This window comes from Podarcis vaucheri (genome assembly GCF_965113315.1).
Source record: "Podarcis vaucheri genome assembly, chromosome: 2".
NCBI lineage: Eukaryota > Metazoa > Chordata > Lepidosauria > Squamata > Lacertidae > Podarcis > Podarcis vaucheri.
Genome location: NC_138760.1, coordinates 58,163,003 through 58,187,828, shown reverse-complemented (window position 1 = coordinate 58,187,828; position 24,826 = coordinate 58,163,003). Strand labels below are relative to the sequence as shown.

At 42.1% G+C, this 24,826-nt stretch overlaps 1 protein-coding gene across 2 annotated transcripts in view; it reads right to left on the bottom strand.

Moving 5' to 3' along the window:
- PPP2R2B (protein phosphatase 2 regulatory subunit Bbeta) overlaps nucleotides 1–24,826 on the bottom strand; it is a 246,092-nt gene that overhangs the window by 200,294 nt on the left and 20,972 nt on the right. The gene's annotated exons all lie outside the window — the stretch shown is intronic.

The following is a 24,826-nucleotide window of genomic DNA, read 5'->3' as shown; positions in this document are numbered from 1 at the left end:
TATTTTTCGCTCTATAAGACGCACCAGATCACAAGACACACCTAGTTTTTGGAGGAGGAAAACAAGAAAAAAAATATTCTGAATCTCAGAAGCCAGAACAGCTAGAGGGATTGCTGCGCAGTGAAAGCAGCAATCCCTCTTGCTGTTCTGGCTTCTGGGATAGCTGCGCAGCCTGCATTCGCTCCATAAGACGCAAACACATTTCCCCTTACTTTTTAGGAGGGAAAAGGTGAGTCTTATAGAGCAAAAAATATGGTAGTCAGACAAATAGGCATCTGTCTGTGAACCCACAGTGCCACCAGTTCCTCCTCCTTTCACAAAGATAAGGTTTTTATTTTATTGCCAGTGAGGAGGAAGGGGAAGTGGTCAAGAAGTGGGTAGTATAAAAATGCAGGGTTTTGGTTTGTTTTTTACTCTTCCTTTTGAATGTTCCAAAGGGACAGGTTAAAAAAGTCATATTCCTTTTCAAAGACAGAGTGATGGTGGTTCACACATCCCTAAGTGTCTGCTCTGGCAGCAGCTCTCCAAGGGGTTTCTGAAGTTCTTTTTAAACTGGAGTTGTTGAGGACTGCATGCACGGGAATGCATTTTGTTAGGGGGGGGCAGGAATTGGTTGTAGGGGCAGGGCTTTTGTTAGGAGGGCAGAACTGACATGATTGGTCAGTTAGTTAATTATTTCTATTGTTTTACTTGATCGATGGGGCAGCTTCCCCCATGCCCCCCTGGCTACACCCATGATTGCATGTAAAGCATATTTTGTGCTTCCCCATTTCTTTAAAGAACTGCTTTTCACATATGCCATCAAAATATGCTTAGCAACCAGATGTGCCTGTGTGGGGAAACAAGCAAATTCCAACTCTTGGGTAGTTGCAAGCACCTTTGCGATACTCATACACATAAAAACAACAACCCAGTACATCTTCAAAATGTAACACAGAATCTGGTATACTCGCACAAAAATGCATTTTATTGCTTGTACCGGTTTCTGAACTTTCAAAGCTTGTAGGGTAGGAAGGAACAAAAACGTGGCCTCCGTTTAGAAAGAAACGTAACAGTGTACACATTAGTGGGGTAGGGGAGATAAATTGTCCAAAGCCCCTAATGAAATCTACAAGACACGTTCCCCCAAACCCTCACATTTTTATCCAAATCGTGGCTCTATTGCAGCCTCCTAAAATGATAGACAGGGAGGGGGGCATCACAAAGATATGGGGACTGGGCTTCCTCTGTCCGCTGATAATTTCAGCACTGACACATAGAAATGGATGAAAACTGAGCACAATCCAGACAAATCAAGTACCTGCAAGTCCTTCAGCTGTAGAGTTGAAAATACATCCCACTGAAATGAACTGAGACTTAGCACACAAATGAGACTGTACACTCAGTCCAAGAACTGAGATCAGTACGTGGTGTGGAAGATGCTTGTGGAAACCTGGAGAAGGACCCTCTCCATGGTGGGGCTCCAGTTGTGGCACTTGTTTCCCATGGAGACATGGATGCCCACAATACTGACAAGCGTCTGCTGCATGGTGAAGACTGATTGGCTCTCTCAGCAGGAGGCTATGAGTGGTTTACTTTCTGAAGCTTTTGTGATTTATACTGATTACGATGATTTTATTATTGGCTTTTAATTGTAGTTTCCCCCCTGTTTTTTATTATTTATATTGATAGAATCTGTTTTGATGTAAACCACTTTGAGGTGATCTTTTTAATGAAAAGTGCCATACAAGAATGTTGAATGAATGAATAAATGGAAGAGTTGTAACATGAGCAGAGATGATGTAAGCCCTCTTATAATACACTCAGCACTGATGCCACCCTTATGTTGTTTACTGCTCTTTTCATATGAGTGGGTCATATTCTGAAGAGCCCTTACTTCCCTGCTCTTCTGGATCCACTGCAGTCTGACACCCGAGACAAATTAGTAGGGATTTGTCTATGTCCACAAATAGGTTAAAGGTTATGGGAAGAGAGCGATAAAAAGAAGGAAAGAGAGTGAGAGAGTTTTTCTTTAGCAAGAGAACAAAAGAATATACAATGCTACACAAAGGAACAGTGCAAGATTTTACATAAGAAAATGCCAGCATTTGCACTGTAATATTCCTGTTTATGAAGATATACAATATGTTTGATTACAGCAAACCTAAATCTTTTGTCTATCGTTCCCATAAATAAACATATGCGTGAAACAAACATCTCATTATTTTTTTAGTGTGGACACAAAGAACAGAGTAATAGCAAAAGAAAACAACTTAGTTACCACCTGCCCAAGCTGGTCCCTTATATATTACATATTGCCTATGGCATTATCTGTAATGTCAACCTAATCCAAACTTGCATTCTTCTAACTGCATTTCTCCATCTCTCTGCGCTGAATAGACTAGTTAATCAATGACCAGTAATGATCCATACTGATTTCAGTTTCTATAGTTCTTGATAAGAGTATATTGCAGTTTAGGATAAACATTGCTTAGGCAGCCATTCATTCAATGGCCCATTGGTGGTATTGACAAATTTCTACTTAAAGACAAAATGACAAGATGTTTCAATAGCTAAATTGCCACAGCACATCCTCCTCCAAACAGGTATCCAGGTAACCATGGTGATAATGTCCCCAGGCTTTGGGGGGGGGAGAGAAAGGGGAAGGAGAAGAAAATAGTCCTATTTCCTTAACAGGTTGAGGGGGAGGGGAATTAGATGACAACTTTCTAGTTACTGGTCAAAAGTAAATAAAAAGAAATTAAATTAAATACTTAAAATACTACTTGATTGTGTTCTGGAATTAATATTAGTCAGATCCCAAATAAGAAATATGGCATTAATAAGTATTCAAGCTTTTCCTTGGCAAACAAGACTATGGTATCCTGCATCTTTTGTTTCATTTTGATTGAAATTGTACTGCATTTTCCCCTTTGAGAGCTGAATTTTTATATCGGATATTTGCATTAGAAGATGAAAATATAGTAGTAACAACCAGCAAAGGTGTGGATGTATTCATAAGCATCGGGTTCATCACGTGTTATTCGCCTACACAATTCGCCTACCAATGAATAGTTTCAGGGATACACAATGTCATACACGAAAATCTGGTGCCATATGGGTCTTGGAGGGGCAATTTCTCAGGGAAAGTTCGGTCAGCCTGCTTGGCTGTTCCTAGGTCTGATAGGTAAAGGTAAAGGACCCATGGACGGTTAAGTCCAGTCAAAGGTGACTATGGGGTTGCGGTGGTCATCTCACTTTCAGGTTGAAGGAGCTGGCATTTGTCCACGACAGTTTTCCTGGTCATGTGGCCAGCATGACTAAACCGCTTCTGGCGCAACAGAACACCATGACGGAAACCAGAGTGCACGGAAACACTATTTACCTTCCCACCACAGCGGTACCTATTTATCTACTTGCACTGGCGTGCTTTCAAACTACTAGGTTGGCTGGAGCTGGGAGAGAGCAACAGGAGCTCACCCTGTTGTGTGGATTTGAACCACCAACCTTCTGATCAGCAAACCCAAGCTCAGTGGTTTAGACCACAACGCCACCCACATCCCATTTCCTCACTTGATGGATCCTCCACAGGCTGGACTGTGGTGCACCAGGGCTAGGGTCGAGAGAGCTGCCTATACTCCAAGGTTTCAGATGGGGGTCTTTCCCAATCCTACCTAGAGATGCAGTGGACTGAACCTGGGACCTTCTGCACTGAGCTCCAGCCTTTCTACCAAAGGCCATGTGGAGTTTCTATTTTGGCCTCTTTCATGTCAGTACCTAGGTGAAAGGGGTGGGGTAGGGAAAAATCAGATATGATGCTCCTCTAAATTTACTGGATGGTGCCATAATAGAGGAGTTGCTGTGCATCTCCCCCTCCCCAAATTTCCATTTGTGCCCTACTGCTTATCCACTTTCCTTTCCCCACCTGCTGAAGAAAGAACTTTGCTCCACAGCAGATCAAGACAATGAGCAGAGTTACCTAGATAGGAAGAGGTGTGTGTGCAGCTGCTGCTGCAACAGCAATCTTCCCAATGCATATGCTTTGTTTAAGATAACAATGCAACCTCTGTGTTGCAAACTGAAAATGTTTTTTCCTTCAAAAAAATTGTTTATTAAAAATGCAGTAAAATGGCTACTGGAAATGTTTCAATGCATTTCTGGCAACAACAGCATGAGTGGGGGTAAAATTGCTATGCCCGTGGTAGATAAAGGCTCAGTGGATTCTAGTCCATGATGGCTATATCCCTCCAGGACTGAAGCCACCATGTCTCCGAATGCCAGTTGCTAGGAAACAGCAGCAGCAGCAAAGGGCTATTGTCTTCATGTCTTACTAGTGGGATGTACCTGGTGCTGCCCAGGAATTTGTAGAAACCAAAAAATTAGGATGTTTCAGTCCTCCGTCTGGAATCAAAATAGTGTCCAGCATGCAAACATCAATAAAGACTGGCACCCCACTTTGGGAATCCTTCTGCCATAGTATCTCCAGAGGTGGCTGAACCTATGCTTAAAAAAAATATGTGAAGTCACACCAAAGTAATGTTTTGGTCCACCATCTTGATACAGAATGGTGGCTGGCATCCAAATGGCACTGAAGTCAGCCACCCCTACCTCAGAAACATGCATACCAGGTCTGGAGATGATATCTCAAGAGGCAGCCAAATCTATAGAGTACAGGCAGACCACCTTCCAAAATATATAGAATATATGTGGGTTTCCCAGGGCATTTGTTTGGCCACTGTGGAAAACTGGATGCTGGACTAGACAGGCCTTTGGTCTGATCCAGAAGGGTTCTTCTTACGTTTCTATGGATTGCAATATGGCCAGTTTTTCTCACAGCATGGCAAGAGCCACATGGAACAGGAATAGGACACAATCTGTCCCATGATCCTCATTTGCTGTGGCAACTACGATAGGGACATTTGTAAAAGGACTTCTGACAAGAGCAGTTCCAGAGGGACTTGATCTGGTTATTCAAAAAAGAAACAATACTACTTATTACAAAACTAACCATCTGACCTCACCTATCTTTATTAGCTAAAATATACATGGCGTGGTACTTCTGATTTGAGCTCCCATTTAATGTAAACCTGATACAAATTAACTGAGCCACAGCCTTAGAATGTTGTTCAGACCAACCAGGGGCAGGGGGCTGGCACAGTCAACTGAATTTGAGCCAGCACACCCCTTCAGTATCAAACATTCAACAGACAATCTCCAGGGACTATTTAATATTCACTGTGATCTACCTGTCTATCACAGGATGTCCCTACTTAACAAACTGGGCATAAGCAAAAAGGGGAGGACGGTGGAGTTAAGGCAGCTCCAAATCTTTCCCTGCAGCGCTGCCTTGCATTGCAACGGCCAGGAATGCTTCCTTTTCCATCACACCCAAGAGAGCGCAAGGAGCCATGTCTGTCTAATATATTGACTCACTCACCATGTCCCCCAAGGGAATGGGGTCTTCACAAGAAGCAACGTATTTAGCCCCCTCCTCCTCCCTTCTCCACCTCCTCCTGCTGCCACATATGTTGCCTGCACAGCAGTGAGCATTAAGGCAGCAGATGGTGGAGCATGTAGGTTGCTCGAGCTCAGAGGAGCAATAAAGTGTGCCACTCAGCAGGTTGTCCCACGCTACCCTACGGAGTTTTGCTTTGCTCTGGCAGGATTATATTGCAGGGGACCCACTTCCAAGTGTCTCTGCTTCCTCCCCCTTCTACTGCAATACTGGGGCAAGATTTGGCTGTTATCCATCTGGGTAACATAAACAAGCAAGTTGCAGTCAAAGGAACCTGCGTAACTTATCAGGCTTATGTACGCAATCTTCAGCATTAAGTGCAATGTTCTGCCACAGATGTCCAGATCATCAAACTATTGTGGGAAGGGAGATGTACACACACAAATACACCGTTCTCCATGCTTTGTCCTATTGCTGTTGGTTTCCATTTTTCAAGAGCGTGATTTCAGCTATGGCCCCTATTAAAACTTAGCAGAAAACTCGCAGGCTTGCTACAGAATGCCTTGGAGGAATTTCAGATCAAATACGGAGAGATAATGAGCTCCTAGTGACGTTAGTGGGAGAAGCAGGCATTCAAGACTCCTTAGCATATGGCCTTTAGCATGGAGGTAATTGCTGTCTGGGAAGATCTGTTTGCCATACTGTAGGGTGAGGGGGGACAGCAGAATAAATAGCAAGGAATCATGCATGCAATGGGTTCATTGACCATTAAAAAACCGATTTCTTAGATGTTTGTTGCTTTGGCAATTTTGAAAGCATCTGCTGGAAGAATGGCCTTTTTTTAAAAAAAGTTACTATTTATTTCAAACACATTTTATCTTGGAAAAAGGACCTCTTCACCTTTCAGGTTAAAAATAGCAACAAAGGTTACTTACCATTCTTCCATGGATTAGCTCCATCTCAAACATATTGATTAGTCCTGTGTGTAGGGCACCCCGTGAACTTCAATCAGCAGGCAGCTTTTTCTGAGAACAGAATAGCCTGTTTATTGTATTAACTGTTTATATTTTTGACTGGACCAGGTATGACTGGAGAGGGAGAGTAGAAAAATATATATAAAAGCATATCCAGGACTCTTTTTGTAAGTGGGATTCTGCATGTGTGGAGTCACAGTGAGGATATTTTAGCCATAGCTTTGAAATATGTATTACAAAATGACCCAGAAATTAAAAGCCACATGTGAGCACATGTGAGCACATGGTTAAGCAGATGCGAGATTCCTTCATGGTGTACCCAATTTGCAATTTTTATATGTGCATGCAAATCCTTTGATGTTTAGGCTGCGAAGGACAGCAGGGCTCCTGCACTCGTAATAGTGAAACAGAAGAGGTAATATAAACTTGTATAAAGATAACTACTTGAAAACTTGGAAGGATATAAAAAGAAACTTACAAATATGGAATAGAATGAAACTTTCATTACTGGGTAGAGTGTCGACTATAAAAATGAATGTATTACCAAGGATGTTATTTTTGTTTCAATCATTACCAGTGACTGGAGATTATATTATGAAGCTTCCTGTCTGTGCTGCTTGAAGGAATGGTTGTTATTGAAGAATCCATATATTTTAGATTTGGAAGGTCATGATAACATCTATGGCTGGCACGCATATTTGTGGTATGAAAAGGCAAAAGTACAAAAAGGATTTACAAACCATATAATTAGGAAAAATTTGTATAGAGTATGGGATACATATAAAAATATATTGGAAACCAAAAACTAATATGGCTTTCACCAATAGAAGCTATAGCGGTGAAGAAGAAGAACATGACGGAAAACTGGGTGACTTATAGAAATTGGTTAAAAGAGGAAGGTGGAGAAGTTAAAATTAAGAGAGTTTAAGGATTTATCAGGAATGTTAGCAACATGGATACAATATTATCATTTGAATGAAGTATTCAAAAAGGATAGTAAATGGGGATTTGGGGAACAGGTATCTCAACTAGAGAGAGACCTGCTAGATTGTAATGTTAAGGTGATGTCTAAAATGTATAAGTTGTTATTAGAATGGGAGACAAAAGATGAACAAGTGAGATCTTCAATAGATATTGGTCATAACATAGAAATGGAGGCATGGGAAAGACTGTAAAACATGGACATAAAATCTACAGCATGTTATGATTTAAGAGAAAACTATATGAAAACGTTATACAGATGGTATCTAACACCAAGTAGATTGGCAAAAACGTATAAATTAAAATCAAATATGTGTTGGAAATGTAAAGAAAAGGAATGTACCTTTTCCCATATGTGGTGGTCTTGTAATAAGGTTAAAGCTTACTGGGAAATGATATATAATGAATTGAAAAAGATGTTTAAGATAACATTTGCAAAAAACAAAAACAAAAAAACCCAGAAGCTTTTCTTTTGGGAAGTATGGAATCAAAGTTACCTAAATAATATAGAAATTTATTTATGTATGCAACTACTGCCGCAAGAATGACATTTGCCCAAACATGGAAAGAAGAAGTAGTCCCAACGAAAGAAGAATGGCTACAGAAATTAATGGACTATGCAGAAATGGCGAAATTACCAGAAGAATAAGAAATCAAGACTTTTTTTTTATTAAGGAATGAAAATCGTTTATTGAATATTTACAAACTGTAAACAAATTAATGCATTAGCAGGATTATTGTAAAAACTTGCAGTTTCTAAAACATATGAGATAGATGTGGAAAAGTATAAATAGAGTTAATTGGGATATGCAGAAGAAAAAAAGAGGGTAAATCCATGGAACCACTGAAAGAGGGAGAGGGAAGGGAAGGTTTGATATGTGAGAATTGCTTATTTTTGTTGCTATTGTTGAAATGTTTATTTGTTGTAAATGAAAAATAAAGTTACACAAAGAGAGGTAATTTCTACACATTTCTTTTTTTAAACCAGCAAAACAAAGCTGCTCCAGTACCAACTTCTAGTCAACAACTGAAAGGTACAGGAACTCTGTTCTCCGTTCTGTTGAGTCATCTTATGTATTCTGCTACCGTCCAGCGATAGAAGAAACAAACATCCACTTGCACTGAAACATGTGCTGGGCATATACTTCAGCTCATTTCACTGTACACCAAGAATGAACACATATACCGGGGTTAATAAACATTTTGGGCCCAAGGACCCATTCAGAATTTTGAGTGAGGGAAGTGGGTACTGCCCTGTCTGGTTGCGTCTCTCCAAGTTGGATTCAGTAGAATTAAAATGGCTCCTCTTGAACTTGCATGGTTTTAGATGGAGCACCCAGCCTCAGCCACCATCATACGAAAGCTTACAATAGTAGATAGCACAGTTACAAAAACAAATAAAGCATAGATCTAGAGATGGCCAGCACCATACACACACACACACACACACACACACACACACACACACATTGATTCAAGGCGCAGATCTTCATGAATCTTCACGGCTTTATCAGAAGAGGACAAACAAACACACACACCAACAAATCCCAGAACACATCTGTGGACACAGAAGTAACCTAAGATTTGACTGCTGTTCTGACCACACTTGCTACCCTTTGACAATGAGAGGAATGATTGGAGGGGGCTCAAAGGATCTGTGGGCCCCAAGGGAAGAAGAAGAGGAGGAGTTTGGATTTGATATCCCGCTTTATCACTACCCGAAGGAGTCTCAAAGCGGCTAACAATCTCCTTCCCCTTCCTCCCCCACAATAAACACTCTGTCAGGTGAGTGGGGCTGAGAGACTTCAGAAAAATGTGACTAGCCCAAGGTCACCCAGCAGCTGCATGTGGAGGAGCGGAGACGCGAACCCGGTTACCCAGATTACGAGTCTACTGCTCTTAACCACTACACCACACTGGCTCTCAGAAGTCCCCGAGGGTTCCACACTGACAACCCCAGCTAGATTTCAGAGCATTTTCACTGTTCCTATATCAGCACTTATGATACACTTGCTCATTGCATTACTATTCAATCTTCTAAATTCTTTCCTGAATACATGGAAGCACAGCCACATAGGAAAAGGTTAGCATGAGCCAAGCTACATACACAAGGAACCATCACAAACATCCATGATTGGGTGGGAGGTGGAGTTGAAAGTGTAATTGTGGTCACAATATTTGGTTGCTGGCTTGCTGGTCTCCAGCCTGGCTCATGTTTCCTCCACACAACTGTGTACTCGCATACACAGTTTGATGAAAGAATTTTGCAGCATAAATTGGCCCTTGGGCATTGCTGGTTAAATTTCCAAAGATCTGCTCCCTTCAGATCCTGGAATGAGTGGGTAAAGAACCCCATCACCTCTGTCCCGATGGCTTCTGAGTCCAACAATTAACTCACTGGCCAACTGTCCTCACCCCTTGCAAGCACAATGCTGAGAGGGAAGCCATCCATCCGCAGCAATGTACAGTCACTAGCAATAAGGCTCTTTTCCTCATTGATTAGATAGGAAATCAGAAGCAAATCTGAATGTAACTATGCAGCTTAGATCTATGTGGGCTGTGGAATTGGCGGCGGGGGGAAGCACAACAGTGATGAATTTTTGCGGTGTCAAAAATTACAGATAAAGCAGGCAGCAGTCACCAGGGAACCACTAATGTAAATGATAAGTAATATTTCAGCCCATGCACTGTGCAAACAATGGTCAGTGTAAAAAAAATTACATCAAGCAGAGCCCCACTGAGTCATGTGAGGGGGGGGGGAGGGAAAGCATGCTGAGTTGTATACTGGAAAATTTATTACTAAGAGCCATGAACTTGCATTTGAATGGAATTGTTGATTATGAATAAACCTGCCATAGATTTGATAAAGCTGATAATACATTTGCTTTCCAAATATAGCTAGATTAGCCCATGGCAGTCTGTTTCTCATTCTAATCCAAATTAGAAAATCATTCAAAGTGCAAAGGAGAAAGCCTTGTGTTAGATTGATATCAAACAGTCGATGCTACAATTGGAAAGTTTAACGGGGACACATGCATTTGCACATGGAAAATAGGGCAGGGCTTGTTCCGACCTGAATCACCTTCTCATTGTCACAATTAATATCCTGATTCCTATTTTTATGTACTAGGCAGAGGTGACTAAACCAAAGGATATAGACACAGCTATGGAGAAACAGGGAGAATTGAAAAAGGGAGTTTAAAATGCTCAACATTACAAAATGTTAGCAAAATTGTGGTGATGTTTTTTTCTTAGTTTATTAGGAAAGCATTTCATTCCAGATTAATACACGTTGTGTCAAAGAAAGAAAATGTGGCAAAAAAAAAGAAACATAAGCCTGTCAGGTTGCCTCTGCCTACCCTTCCTATGATTCCTTTCTCTGCCCTCCACAGCCCCCAGATGTCTCTGGACGAGAACTCGCATCAGCCCCAGCAAGCATGGACAATGGCCACATCAACAACATCTGGAGCGCCAAAGGTCCCCACACCTGGTCCACAAGTACATTTGTAAGTTCAGCGGCGCAGAGACCTGTCATTTGCTTCTGCTTTTCTGTAAAATGCAGCACACAGAAATCATTGTCACCAAAGCATGTATGATAATACACACTGAAGGACACATTCCTTAGATCAGGGATGGGGAAACTGTGACCTCAATTCGTTGATGGACTCCCAAGACCTATTAGCCCCAGATGGTGTGGCCCAGTGATCAGAGATGCTGGGAGTTGGGAGTCCACCAGCATCTAGAGGGCCACAGCATTACGGATGAATTCCTACAATTTTACAAGCAAGTCTTTCCCGCATTCTTGTCAACTGAGTCAATATTTTTGTGAAACTGGCATTAGCAGCTTTCTCAGATATCTTCAGGTGCCAGTTTTAGGATAGGAATACGGCTTTTAGCTGTGCCCACAGCTGCCTATTGAACATCAGATTCTAACAATCGTTTCTGGGAGATCTGGGGAAAGCCAGAGATTACGAAGGTGGGATGTGGGTGGCTCTGTGGTCTAAACCACTGAGCCTAGGGCTTGCTGATCGGAAGGTCGGCGGTTCGAATCCCCGCAATGGGGTGAGCTCCCATTGCTCAGTCCCTGCTCCTGCCAACCTAGCAGTTCAAAAGCACCTCAAAGTGCAAGTAGATAAATAGGTACTGCTCCGGCGGGAAGGTAAACGGCGTTTCCGTGCGCTGCTCTGGTTTTGCCAGAAGCAGCTTAGTCATGCTGGCCACATGACCCGGAAAAACTGTCTGCGGACAAACGTCGGCACCAGTAAAGCGAGATGAGCCCCCAGAGTCGTTCGCGACTGGACTTAACTGTCAGGGGTCCTTTACCTTTTAGCGATTAAGAAAGCCAAGCCCTTTTTATAACTCAGGGGCTTGGTAAGTCAGACAAAAGGTTTTTCATCCCCTACAAGTAGTTTTATGCAATCGTAATGGCAAAAGGCACTTTAACCTCCCTCTCTGCAATAAGTTTTTATACGTGCATTACTGTTTCAAACACTGAAAGCATCGACCGGTACACAAATTACAGGAGCCATACAAATAGCAACCTGATTGCAGTACTTCAATGCTCTGGCCCTCTGCTGGATAGCGTTTAAAGCGCACAGCTCTGCCTCCAGTGCAGAATCACTTTCACCTCAGAGGACAGGGACCTCTGCCAACTGTAGGTTTTGATTTCAGTCTCCAATGGCACATTGTGATGACATTCATAGGTGCCTGTTTATAGCCAGAAACTAATTAGAGTTCATGCTGCATTACACAGCCTGCATTACAGAATTCTCATGCACAGTAGCAGGAATTGTGTTTAATCTCATTTGGCTTTCTATACTTCTCTTTTCCTGGATATCAGGGCATGTCATGGTTTTTTGTTTCTTGTTTAAAAAGGACAACACCACAGAGATCATTTTTACAATTTGATGAAGACAAGTGTGGTGCTAGAAGATAAATTATCTGAACCATTTGTGCTCCTGGATGTCAATGTCCATGCAGGTCTGAAGAACTGGAAAATTTGATTTGTGTATTTTCCCCCCCAAAGCATTTTTTTTTTACTGTGCATTATGTGAAGCATTTATCTGACCACTGGTTTAAGCTTACCCAGGAAGCTTTAAATGAAAAACTTAATGCTAATAGATACCAGGTTTACTTTGAGAAAAGAAAAGCAGCTAAATTCTGGGCTGCAGCTATTAAAACACATAGTAAGTTGACAGCAGAATATATTATCATACTGAATCAATATAAATATTATTATTTTTGGAATATTTTTTTAATTGCTCTACTGTCATGCACAATGTGTGCTTCCCTGAACCACTATAAATTTGGCCAAAAAATGTATTTTTACTTCCCTCCAAATGTTTGAAATCAATGTTTCTTCATGGGTGTATACAACAATTTAAAGGCAAATGAGGGGGGGAAAGCCTCTCCACATCCCATTGTTGCACAAAATGTGTACAGTGGTACCTCTGGATGCGAACAGGATCCGTTCCGGAGCCCCGTTCGCATCCTGAAGCAAACGCAACCCACATTTGCGGGTTGCGATTCGCCGCTTCCGCACATGTGTGTGACATCATTTTGAGTGTCTGTGCATGCGCGAGCGGTGAAACGCAGAAGTAACACGTTCCATTATTTCCGGGTCGCCAAAGGGCGTAACTGGAAAACGCTCAACCTGAAGCATATTTAACCCGAGGTATGACTGTACACAGACAGCATGAGAGAGTTGATATTTGAGCCACAAGAGGACATAAATCCTATCCAGGTCTTTGCTTTTGTGCAAACTCTACATGTGAGCAGGGCAACTAGGGAGATGGCAATGTGGAGACAGAGCTTGTTGCCCTCATGCTCACTTGTGTATAGGGTTTACACATGACCAGAACACTCAAATAGGGCTATCAGGAATAAAATGTGTAAGATCTGAGCCACTAAGAAAAAGCCTATGTATTTAACAAAATTTGAATACCACTTAAGCATAAATGAAACGAAAGGACCACATTTCACCTTGAAATTTTAGGGCCTTAGGATACCTTCCCATACTGTTTAACCGAATCCACTAATTTTTGGCAGGAGTTTCCAGCCACTTGGAATGCATGCAAAAACCCAGCTGATATTTCTATGCCTCTAGTGGAAGCTCTCCTTTTCCAGGGGCATTGGAACTACAAAAATGAAAGATGTACCCTACTTTTTGCTGTTGGGTTGAATAGACTCTACAAGCAAGCTGTCCCAACCACAAAGATCAAACACAGTCGAAATTTAAAACTTCATTTTGCCCTCACATAGACCACGGGAAAACCCTTGTTTGCAGTGGCACTAGAAGCTGGGAGAACCCTGATCCAATGTGTGCAGCTATAGCCCATGTGGTAGCAGCTGCACACTCATGCTGGTAGTGCCGAGGCAGACAGAACCAGCAAGTGTTTCATGCGCCCCATTACTGCAGTTCAGCACAGGGGGCTGTACACATGGCAAGGTTCTTGCAAACGTTATTCTCCCCGCGTGTGCCATTGCATGGAGCAAAACCTTTGCCACTGAGGAAGCGGTATCTCGAAAGGCCCTAACGTTCACTGCTGTGTGGCTGCTGCTCTCAAAAGCATGGAAACTGCCAAGCTTCAGAGGTAAAACGAGGCTTTGCTTTTCAAGCAGACTCTTGCAATAGGCCGGATGGAACGCTGACTAGGCGTGTGCTGGTGCAGCAAATGACTGTCTGCGTATTGCTGACTTTGTGCCGCGGAAGAACATACAGCAGAGGGCACTGGGACCACTCCAGATTTCAGCACTGCATCGTTTTGGGAAGTGCTCTTCTAGATATTTCTCACAATGCATGGGACCTTAAAGAAAGAAAGAAAGAAAGAAAGAAAGAAAGAAAGAAAGAAAGAAACTCTTTGTGCCAGCATAAAACTGTCAGAAACAACTCAGCCTAGACATCCGCTCCAAAGAAACACAGAAAAAGTCTTCTGTCTGTGGAGAGATCATGGAATAAAGATGTTGTCACTTTAAAACTATGGGATGTCAACAGGTGAAAGGAAGGATGACTAGGACTGCAATCCTGCATATACTTACCCAGGAGTAAGTCCATCAGTGAGGCTTACTTCTTAACAGAAATGCATAGGATTCTGCTGTATCTTCAGTCCATGTTTTAAAGACCCCAAACCAAAGCCACTGGAAAAGATTCTCACTTACTTGAATGGATGCGAAAGAGAAATCACAACCTTTAAAAGACTTTGCTGTTTCCTTGGCAGTATAGAAAGATGCCATTGGTCATAACCATGGGCAAATGAGCCCATTCTTGAATGCCTAAGCATCTGACATTAAAAACAACGCAGGAGGAGAGCTTATACATAATAAAATGGCTTTGATCATCTGTTTGATCTGCCTTCCTTATACAAAATGCATGAATGCTGTTATTTTCCCTGAAAGAGCAATATTGACAAGTCATAGTAATGTTTCTGTTCAGAGCACTTTTCTGAAAACATTTTCACAGCGGGGGTTTTGCTCGCTTGCCGCAGCCTCTCTAGGCCAGCTCTTGCGATTAAAGGTAGCCTTGTTTGTTTGCCTTATTAAATGAGCTGCCAATATATTGTGTGCACATTAATGGGCTCTCCACACTTCCAGCTCCCCTCAGCAGCACCGAGTCCTTTCTAACAGTGTTCAGCCATTAAAATGAACTTCTTGCAAGAGCCAAAGCATTTATTGGCTCAGCCAAGTCAGCTAAGGTATCGATGCCAGCGTCAAGGGAAAATGCTAATCATTTGCCCTACGGGCTAATGTTTTAAAGATGAAGATGCAGGAAGTGTCATGTTTACAAATTGGTTAATTCATTTCAGGCACAATAGATTTTCCATATATATATATATATATATATATATCCCTTGTTACAAAGTTGCTATTCCACATTAAAACAGTAATGAAAAATAGATGGTTTGTTTTCTTTTGCTTGGTACAAAAACTGCAGAAGGCTTGCCTTTCCTTTTGGCAGAATGTTGCTAACAAAGAACAATTGAGGTATTTGGAGGGTGGCAAGGACTAGAATATCGCAGCATGTTAATGAACACCACCACCTTGTGGATTTCTTAGGTAACACAGCCAAACAAATGCTGCTAAGCAAGACTGCAGAACAGCTGCATGACACCAAGACAAAATAATAATAATAATAATAATAATAATAATAATAATAAGAAGAAGAAGAAGAAGAAGAAGAAGAAGAAGAAGAATTCTGTGCACTTTCAAAATGATTTTTTCTGAAGCCAGAAATAGGAATTCAAAGAGTCAGCATACACACACACACACACACAAACATTCAAGTGTGATCACAGACTCATAAAATCATAGAGTTTGAAGGCACCATGAGGGCCACCTAGCCCAATCTTTGCACTGCATGAATCTTTGCCCATCGCAGGGATCAAACTCACAACTCTGAGATTAAAAGTCTCATGCTCTACCAACTGAGCTAACGGCTACAACCTTAATTGTTCTTAGCAAAGAGGGTTTTTCACTTTTCTTCATTTAATACCACTGCTAATCATAGCTGGTAAGAAACTCACTCCTTTCTTTTATTGATGGGATGACCCACTTCAGATCACAGAAAAGTTCTTACCCAAATTAAGGCAGTTACAGAGCTTCTATCATAGCTGTCAACGTTTTTCCTTTTTTAAGGGAAATTCCCTTATTCCAAATAGGATTTATCGCAAGGAAAGGGAAAAGTTCACAGCTATGAGCTTCTATTGCTCTTAATGAGGGCAAAAGCCCAGCACTCTGTGCCTAAAAAGACAAACACATGTTCCTGATACAATGCATAAATTGTTAGGCTTGAATCTGGCCCATATTTACTGAAATTCCTGATCAATCATGAGCTTCACTGGTTTCCCCTAAATCCATCTCTCTCAGTCTGGCCTACCTATTTTTCTGTTATGATGACCTTTTGACTGGCTACTGAATGACAGGGCTGCTGTTAGCAGGGGGGACTCTCTTTTGCAGGCTATACATTCTGCTTTCTGGTAAGCAGAACCTAGATAAAAGAGATAGTCTTTGATCATGTGACCCAGAGTTTGTGACAGGACCGCCTCTCCTGGTATGTCCCACAGAGGAACTTACGGTCTTCAGACAAAAACATCTTGAAGGTCCCAGGCCACAGAGAGCTTAGGCTGGCCTCAACTAGAGCCAGGGCTTTTTCAGCTGTGGCTCCGATTTGGTGGAACGCTCTGTCACAAGAGACTAGGGCCCTGCGGGACTTGACATCTTTCCGCAGGGCCTGCAAGACAGAGCTCTTCCACCAGGCCTTTGGCCAGGGCACAGCCTGACACCCTCCTTTGGCAATCTTCACGGAACTCTAGCCCAATGGTTGCCACCGATTTGATTTGAATTAATTTTATAATGAATGATTTTAGAATGTTGTACTATTTTATTGTTGTTAGTCGCCCTGAGCTGGGGAGGGCGGGATATAAATAAAATTTATTATTATTATTATTAGAGTTCTAGTTAGGGACGTGAGTTCAAGCCTTCTTCACACATGATTTAGGAACTGCTTCTCTGTGCTGCAATTTCACAATTAGGGTGGGACCGCAATAGTGGGGTGGTGATGCTGGAATCTACCATTCGCTCTTCCCGCCACACAGTTTCTTTGTCCACATACTGTGGGAAACTGACTTCTACAGGTGCATTGCTAGGGCATAATTCTGCAGTTGGAATGGGAAATGGCAGTTTAAAGGCATATTGCTTCTGAAGAAGAGAGAAGGAGAAAGAAGGGAAAAGAACTAGTGGGGTTTAGAGAAATTCTGACCTTGATTACTTGATTACATAACCTCAATCCTTTGTGTAGCTTAATTTGCTTTTTGGATGTGTATCACAAAAGAGTGAATTACCATTATCCAACATCTGTTAAGATGGCTTTTATTTCTAAGAGATTATTCCACAACATCATATGTCAACTATACAGTAGTTTTACTGAGTATTTTGAAAACACTGTAGATTGGAAATTTAAGTGATTAAATCCTTATTGCAAAACAACAACAACATTCCATAAAGCACTGGGTATGTATTTTAAAACAATAGCCACTGAACGAAAACCTACTGTGATTAAACATAAAAGTATATTAGGCACTGGCTGTGTGATGCGGAGTAATTATGCTGCCAAGCCTTTATTTATGCATGAATTGTTCAATAAAAACTCAGAGTCAAGAGCTATCAGTTTCTATCATCCAACTCACTCCGTTATGGAAAGAACAGAATGATGGACAGCAAGCATGGGGAAACCTTGGAGCCGCCAGATGCTGCCGGACTCCCCCTCTAGCCCGACAATTGGCCAAGTTGGCTGGGGCTGGAGGAAGTTGAAAGCCCAACAGCATCTGCTGCAGAGCAACTACTTCCCCTGGAACTGTTCTTTCCTGCCTCCAGACAAATGGGAACATAGAGATTGCACTTAGGAGGAAACACACAAACACCAATGTCTGTTTTCAAAGATGAGATTCCCGCACTGTCTTCTTCCTCTAGGCAAAATGAACCGATACCGCAAAAGACTTTCACATCTAAGCTCAGCTTTCAAACCTGGCACTTTCCCAGCCATTTTCATTCCTGTCTCTGGGTCTGTCGCTGTCCCTTAATTTACAGCCAATAATATCCACTAGTGCAAGTTCCCTTGTGCTTCAATCAGATGGGAAGACTTCATAAAACATCAGTGCTTTAATGATTTCACAAAAGAGTTGTGTTCTCTCTTGGAATCCTTAATCAGATGAAATAGGCCCTGAGGGTACATCCAGACCGACAGTTGTTTTGCAGGATCTGATACAGTTATTTGCTCAAAGCAGTAAACACAGATTGCACAGTATCTGTTAAGGTTCAGCATTCTAGTTCAGGATTTTTGCATAAAGGTTTATACACTATATTAAAGAGATAAAACCTTCCAACAATTAGACAGAAGTTTAATGCCATCCTTCCTTTTCTACCTCCGGGGTTGGAGACAGTATACCTAGTCTGAATATACCAGTCGCTGGGAATCACAAGTGGGATGAGTGCTCTCCTACTTGGGTTCTGCTTGCAGGCTTCCCATTGAAGATCTGACTGGCCATTGTGAGAAGAGGAAGCTGGACTAGATTTCCCTTGAACTTGAAAATCATACCCATGACTCCTTTCCTCATTTTCTTTAGCATTAGAAAAACAATTGTTCTTTGTTGCTTTTGATAGAGAAATATTTAAAACAGGGTGATCAGTAAGCCCAGTCATTATATGCTAGTGGCACTGTGTAGGATTGCAGGTTCACAACATGGAGTGAGAAATATTTACACTACCACACCTCCTGTCTCATTTCTTATTAGAAATACTGACACTGACACACACACACACCATTTCTCTGCCTTCTAAAGCACACATGTTTCTATAACGCCCATCAGTATGCATGCGGGGAGGTCACACAGGGCTTAAGATGTGAGCATCTACCACTGTGGCAAGCGAATTCATTGTGGCAAGTGAATTCAAAGGGTTTATCCAGGTTGCAACCCATATCAAGTCTGGAGGAGGCAGTGAAAGCTGGTCCATTAGGGCAGCTCCCACCCGCCTCCTTCCTTACAACTTGTCCACAAGGCAGCACTGTCTGTCAGCGCCCTCCACCTTAGCCTTTGTAGAGTTCAGCCAATAGGAGGATGGGGACAAAATCAGAATTAGTTGGCTCTGGTTGGCCTCCCTGCCTTTGCCCTACCAGTCCCAAGGCTACCAGGCTCCATAGGGAGCAGGTCCTGAACATGGAGCCTGAGACAGATTAAATCATGTATACCTGTATACCACTACCCAACTTTGGCCAAAGAAGGACAACAAAGAGCCAAACAAGCCTCTTGAACAGCAACATGATACAGCAGGCCTGGCCAGATGATAGTGCCCAGCTTCTATAAAAGCTTCTGCTTTAAGTTAACTCTCTTGCGTAACAAGGGAATTCATCTTCCTGATCTTTGTTTGCTACCCTTTGCCTTACTCAAAGAACCATCTGCACTGACTCCTAAGAAAAAGCCAGGTCTGACACTTTTGTACTCACAGAAAGAAACAGGGTCAACGAAAGCTGACTCAGGACACTATCTACATTCAGCAGACTGAGCAGCCACATTGGGTGCACTCTTCCCCTCTAGGATGAGATGTCTTGTATTTCTATTTAAATAATAATTACTTCTGAACTTGTATCTATACATAAAGATTACCACACACACATGATGGCCATGCATGCACAGCCAATAGACCTAAATATTGCCTGGTGGCTGAAGAATACTATTCCTGGCAACTCTGAAATCATTGGATATAAACATGTGTTTAACTGTAACTATTTATTAAATGATTTAACTGTTTTAGGTTTTGTTGGGTTTTTTTTAATTGTGGGTGTGTATGTTGCCCTAAACTCCTTTGGGAGGAAGAGTGGGATAATAAGTTCAATATATTAATAATAATAATAATAATAATAATAATAATAATAATAATAATAATAATACTTTCAAGGCCTAAGAGAATCTGAGGCTGTGCCACTCAGCACTGTCTTCTGAAAAATACTAGCTCTCAAATGAGCTTCAGAAAACAATCAATTGCTTGTTTCCATTTGAAGGCTACAGTTGATGCCAGAGAAATGATTCTGGGGTGCCAATGCCTCCAATTGTTTAAAACCCTTAAAAGAACATTTATATTTTTCTAACATAGATAAACATTCAGCTGACTGGCTTCCGTCCATATATTCAACTGCCCTCTAGTGTTTTCTGCTCAGTACTGGAGCAAAATGGCCATAAATATTTAAATAACTGCCACTCCACGATCAAAGCAATTCATAAGAATAATGGTTTTTAAGAAGACAAATGAAGAACAGCTGAGGGCACTTGAACTAAAAGTTCACATGCCAGCCAAAAGTGTGCTGTGAGGTGAACTTATGGTGTGCGTCTGCCACAGTCAGGAAGCCACATCACCGGCTTCTTTCTGCGTTTAGCTGGGCTGCCTGCCAAATCACATATTTTATCGACAACAACAAGAAGTCTTATATCCCTCGCAGCAGTTCTCAACCTGCGGGTCCCCAGATGTTGTTGGACTACAACTCCCATCATCCCTGAACTCTGGCCTTGCTAGCTAGGGGTTATGGGAGTTGTAGTTCAACAACATCTGGGGACCCACAGGTTGAGAAAGGCTGCCCTAGGGAGCTTGGAGCAGGAAACATGGCCCTTTCCTACCATTTGAGGCTCAAAAACCCCTGTGAGGTGGGCAAAGCTAAGAGACAATGACTGACCTATGGACGAAGCTCACCGAGTTGAATCCAATGAAGTGAGTGCATGAGTGGAATAATGCCCACTCATGCAATAAAGCTTCCCCTCCCTCTTCTCTCCATGCTCTCTCCGTGTTCAGTCTGCACACACACACACACAGAGAGAGAGAGAGAGAGAGAGAGAGAGAGAGAGAGAGAAATGTAACTTCTCTGGTGGATTGGAGGGAAACCCTGAGCAGATTTGGGGTTATGGGATGTGCATGTGGAAGAGAGGGAGGGGATTATGGGATGCGATGATGTCACTGGATACAACTCATAGTCTTTCCACTCCTCATCCATGACTATGACCCAGCCTTTCCCAACCTGCTGCCCTCCAGACGTTTTGGACTGAACATCCACTATCGATTCCAGTCGATTGTGTGGATCCCCACACCCACAAAAAAAGCTCAACAAATTTGGTCAATCCAATGGGTAGATCACTGGCAGTGTTTTTATAGTGGGAGTAGATCGCAGTCTCTTGGAAGTTGGACATCCCTGCCTTATGGCGTCAGCCAGTGTGCACAGATTGGTCAAGAGCTAGAAAGCAAAGTATCCATCATATTTTCAGAGTGAGCCATCAAGTGGTGCAGCCCAGCAGATAGCAAAATATAGCTTGAGACTTTTTTGGGTGGTGGGAGTATTATTAAATCAGTCCTGGCATTTAAGTGTTAAAATAGACCATATATTTACATCTGGTTTGTCTCGGTTTATGCAATTTGCCTGGATATTGGTGCACCTTGAATCAATTACACATTTTATTTATCTTGTAAATCGAATTGTAGTTTCCCTAAGAAGCAATGGGGTTTTGATCAAAATGTTGGCAAATGTACTAACAGGTAGAGCTGGATAATAATGGGCTAATAAAGAGGCTGATGATGTCATCTAATGAGACACCCTTAAATTAATTAATTAAACACAATTGCCTATTAAAATCATCTGTTTTCCATTCTGGAGCTATGATTCAATATTTCACTTCTGCATCCTTCTCCTTTACCATGAATGACTTATGAACACTGTCCCTTCTCCACTAGGAGGCAGGGAAGTTCCAATATTACCACCATTTTATTACTTGTTGTGAAGAACAGGCCCATTCAATGTTTCTCCAGCATTATCTTGTTTTTGAGCCAGCCTTCACCCTTAAAAACTTCCCACTTTCTTCACACTATAGGGAGCTCATGGCTTGTGCTCCCCCTTGCCAATTTCACACTCCTCAAGCTTAATTTGTGTCGTGCCTGAATCCTAGAAGGTGATGTACTAAGAAAGGAAGCTGTCTCCGGCACGCACAGAGTGGTGTTCCATCACCCCTGACTGAACAACTGCACCAGTTTGGCTGGCCCCATATCCTTACAATTAATAGAAGGAGGGGAGCAGGGCTTCTGGGACAAAAGGCATGGCCGGAACACAGCTCAATCCCCTACCGCACTCAAAAAAGACAATTCTGCCTTCTTCATTTTGCTTTTACCAGTCTGGTAATTAATAGTAGACAACACTTACCATCCATGTTTGGGAGAGACAAGAACTCCAGACACATGCCGAGAACTAACTGTGCTCCTGATCCAACTGCACATGCCTTTGATCGGCCATTGCAAGCACACACACCTCAATTTGGTCATTTATTAGCACTGGAAGAGACCTAGGTCTCCTTCCATCTGGTACTGTCACACCAGTAAACTGATCAGAGTGCATACACAACCATGTATGTAACAACTATTCTTGTACCCAAATGTAAACAAGTTAAGAACAAAGTGACCCAATCACATTTGCAGTCACTGATAATAGTGTTTTACATGTTGTGGATTGGGGGGGGGGGGTTGTCAGTCTGAATGATGCCCATGAATCCCTTCCAAACCTGTGACCCTGTGTATATTAGTTTAGATTTTAGAATCTGTAAGAGGAACCTGCTGACCCAGTCAGACCAGTTTATTTGTAAGATAATGAATGGCCTGGTGCATTTAACAATATCTTGCTATCTCTACCATTATACTTTAATACCTGTAGTGGGGTGGGGGTGGAGAGACTCCACAGGCACATTTCCCATCTCTGAACAGATATGTATGTCTGTTTATTTATTTCATAAAATATATACACTGCTTAACTCTAAAAACAACAACAACAACCCTCAAAGCAGTTTACAAAAAATATAAAACAATAAACTTGTGAATAAGAAGAATTAATAACAATTTTTGGACAACATACATTTGATACATTTGATGAAATAAGCTCTAGTCTACAAAACCTTGTTATCCAATAAATGTATTGGTCTTTAAGGTGCTACAATACTCTTTCTTGGTTTTTATATAATCTTCTGTATTCTGATCATGCTTCCTGAAGTTCGGCACATCTCTCTGTACTGTCAAGTTAAGCCGCTCAATACTACAGAAAAATCTGTCCAGAAACTTACAATAGAGTATAGTCTTGTGCTTCATTTTGCCTGTCAAATGTGTCTTTAAAAAACTCAACAACCTTACAGATCAATCAATACAGGCACAGGGGAGCTGGTGGGGAAGCTCAAAGGCACACAAGAAATGAGAAGCTTTCAGCTGAGATGGTGAGCTGATAAGAGAAATATCCAAGAAATCTGTTTCAGACCTTAAGACAACACAGGCAAGCAGAAGCAGTAAAAAAATTATTTGAGACATAATTGTGTAACCTGAATTGTGCAACCAGTGTGTGACTGCAACTATTTCAGGGTGGAATTCAAACTAGAAGTGCTTAGAGAAGCTGGGACTGCAGAAAGAAGCCTCAACAGAGGAGAGAGTATAAATTGTCTTTCCTGCCCTCTCCATGGCTGCTACCATCACAGACAGCTATTGAATCTGGGTGGGGGAGGGAAGACTAAAACCCCTCAGAGGAGAAAAGGGCATGGTTAAGTAGAAATGACTGTGAAGGGGTAAAACTAGCTTGGTAAGACAGGACAAGGGCCAGACTGGTAAAAGCAACATCAAGTGGTGCAACCCAGCAGATAGCAAAATATAACTTGAGACTTTTTTGGGTGGTGGGAGTATTATTAAATCAGTCCTGGCATTTAAGTGTTAAAATAGACCATATATTTACATCTGGTTTGTCTCGGTTTATGCAATTTGCTCAGGAGCCCAGTTATGTCACCCCTTGCCTGCAGAGCTGGCAGCCTCTCACCCTTTTCATATACCCTCCCTTGTGGAGTCTTCCCTCAGCTTCCTCTCCCCTCTCCTTGGGAGTCCTCTGCGTAGCTGCTGCCGCCACCCCTGGTCTCTGAGCTGCCCCACCCCACCCCACCCCAAAGAGAGGAGCCTTCCAGAGGCACCATTCGCCTGTGGAGCTTATAGCCAGGGCTGCTGCAATAAACAGCAGAGGCAGAGACAAGAGGAGGGAGGGAAGCAAAGAGGGACAGAATTCAGTGTTGCCTGTGGCACCCCTGGCCCTCATTCTAGGCACTCCAGGGTGCCACGGCACACTGGTTGAAAACTACTGTCTTATGGCACGGTGGTAAACCTGTTCCCTTTTAAAGTGTCACTAGTTACTAACTTAACTGCCCCTTTGGAAGAAAGCTATATAGCACTTCCAGCAGTTGTAAGCTAAGGAAAATCTTGAGGGTTTGATTTTAAATAGTAATACAGTGGTATCTCGGGTTATGTACTTAATTCGTTCCGGAGGTCTGTTCTTAACCTGAAACTGTTCTTAACCTGAAGCACCATTTTAGCTAATGGGGCCTCCTGCTGCTGCCGCGCTGGAGCACGATTTCTGTTCTCATCCTGAAGCAAAGTTCTTAACCCAAGGTACTATTTCTGGGTTAGCGGAGTCTGTAACCTGAAGCGTATGTAACCTGAAGCGTATGTAACCCGAGGTACCACTGTACTAGAAAACTATAAGGAAATCTTATTTTTAAAATTTTCCTTAAAACTGAAACCTTTATTCAGCAGTCTCCAATGGCTGATGCTTATGGGGGGGAAACAAAGCAACACAATCCTATCCATGTCTGCTCAGAAGTCCTACTGAGTTCTATGTGGTGTATATGATTGTAGGCTTAAATAGCCAACACATGCAAATAGTAGTTGTAATTGTTTTTTTGCCAAGCATAAAGCAACACTATAGATAACACCCTGGGTAGAATATTTTATAGTGAGATTACTGGAACTGACAAGCAGCTTAGCAAGAACATGCCCCGCTTGCTTCTTGTAAAATGTCCCAGTAGCTCTGTCAGCACTGCCGTAACAGCTAGGATGACAA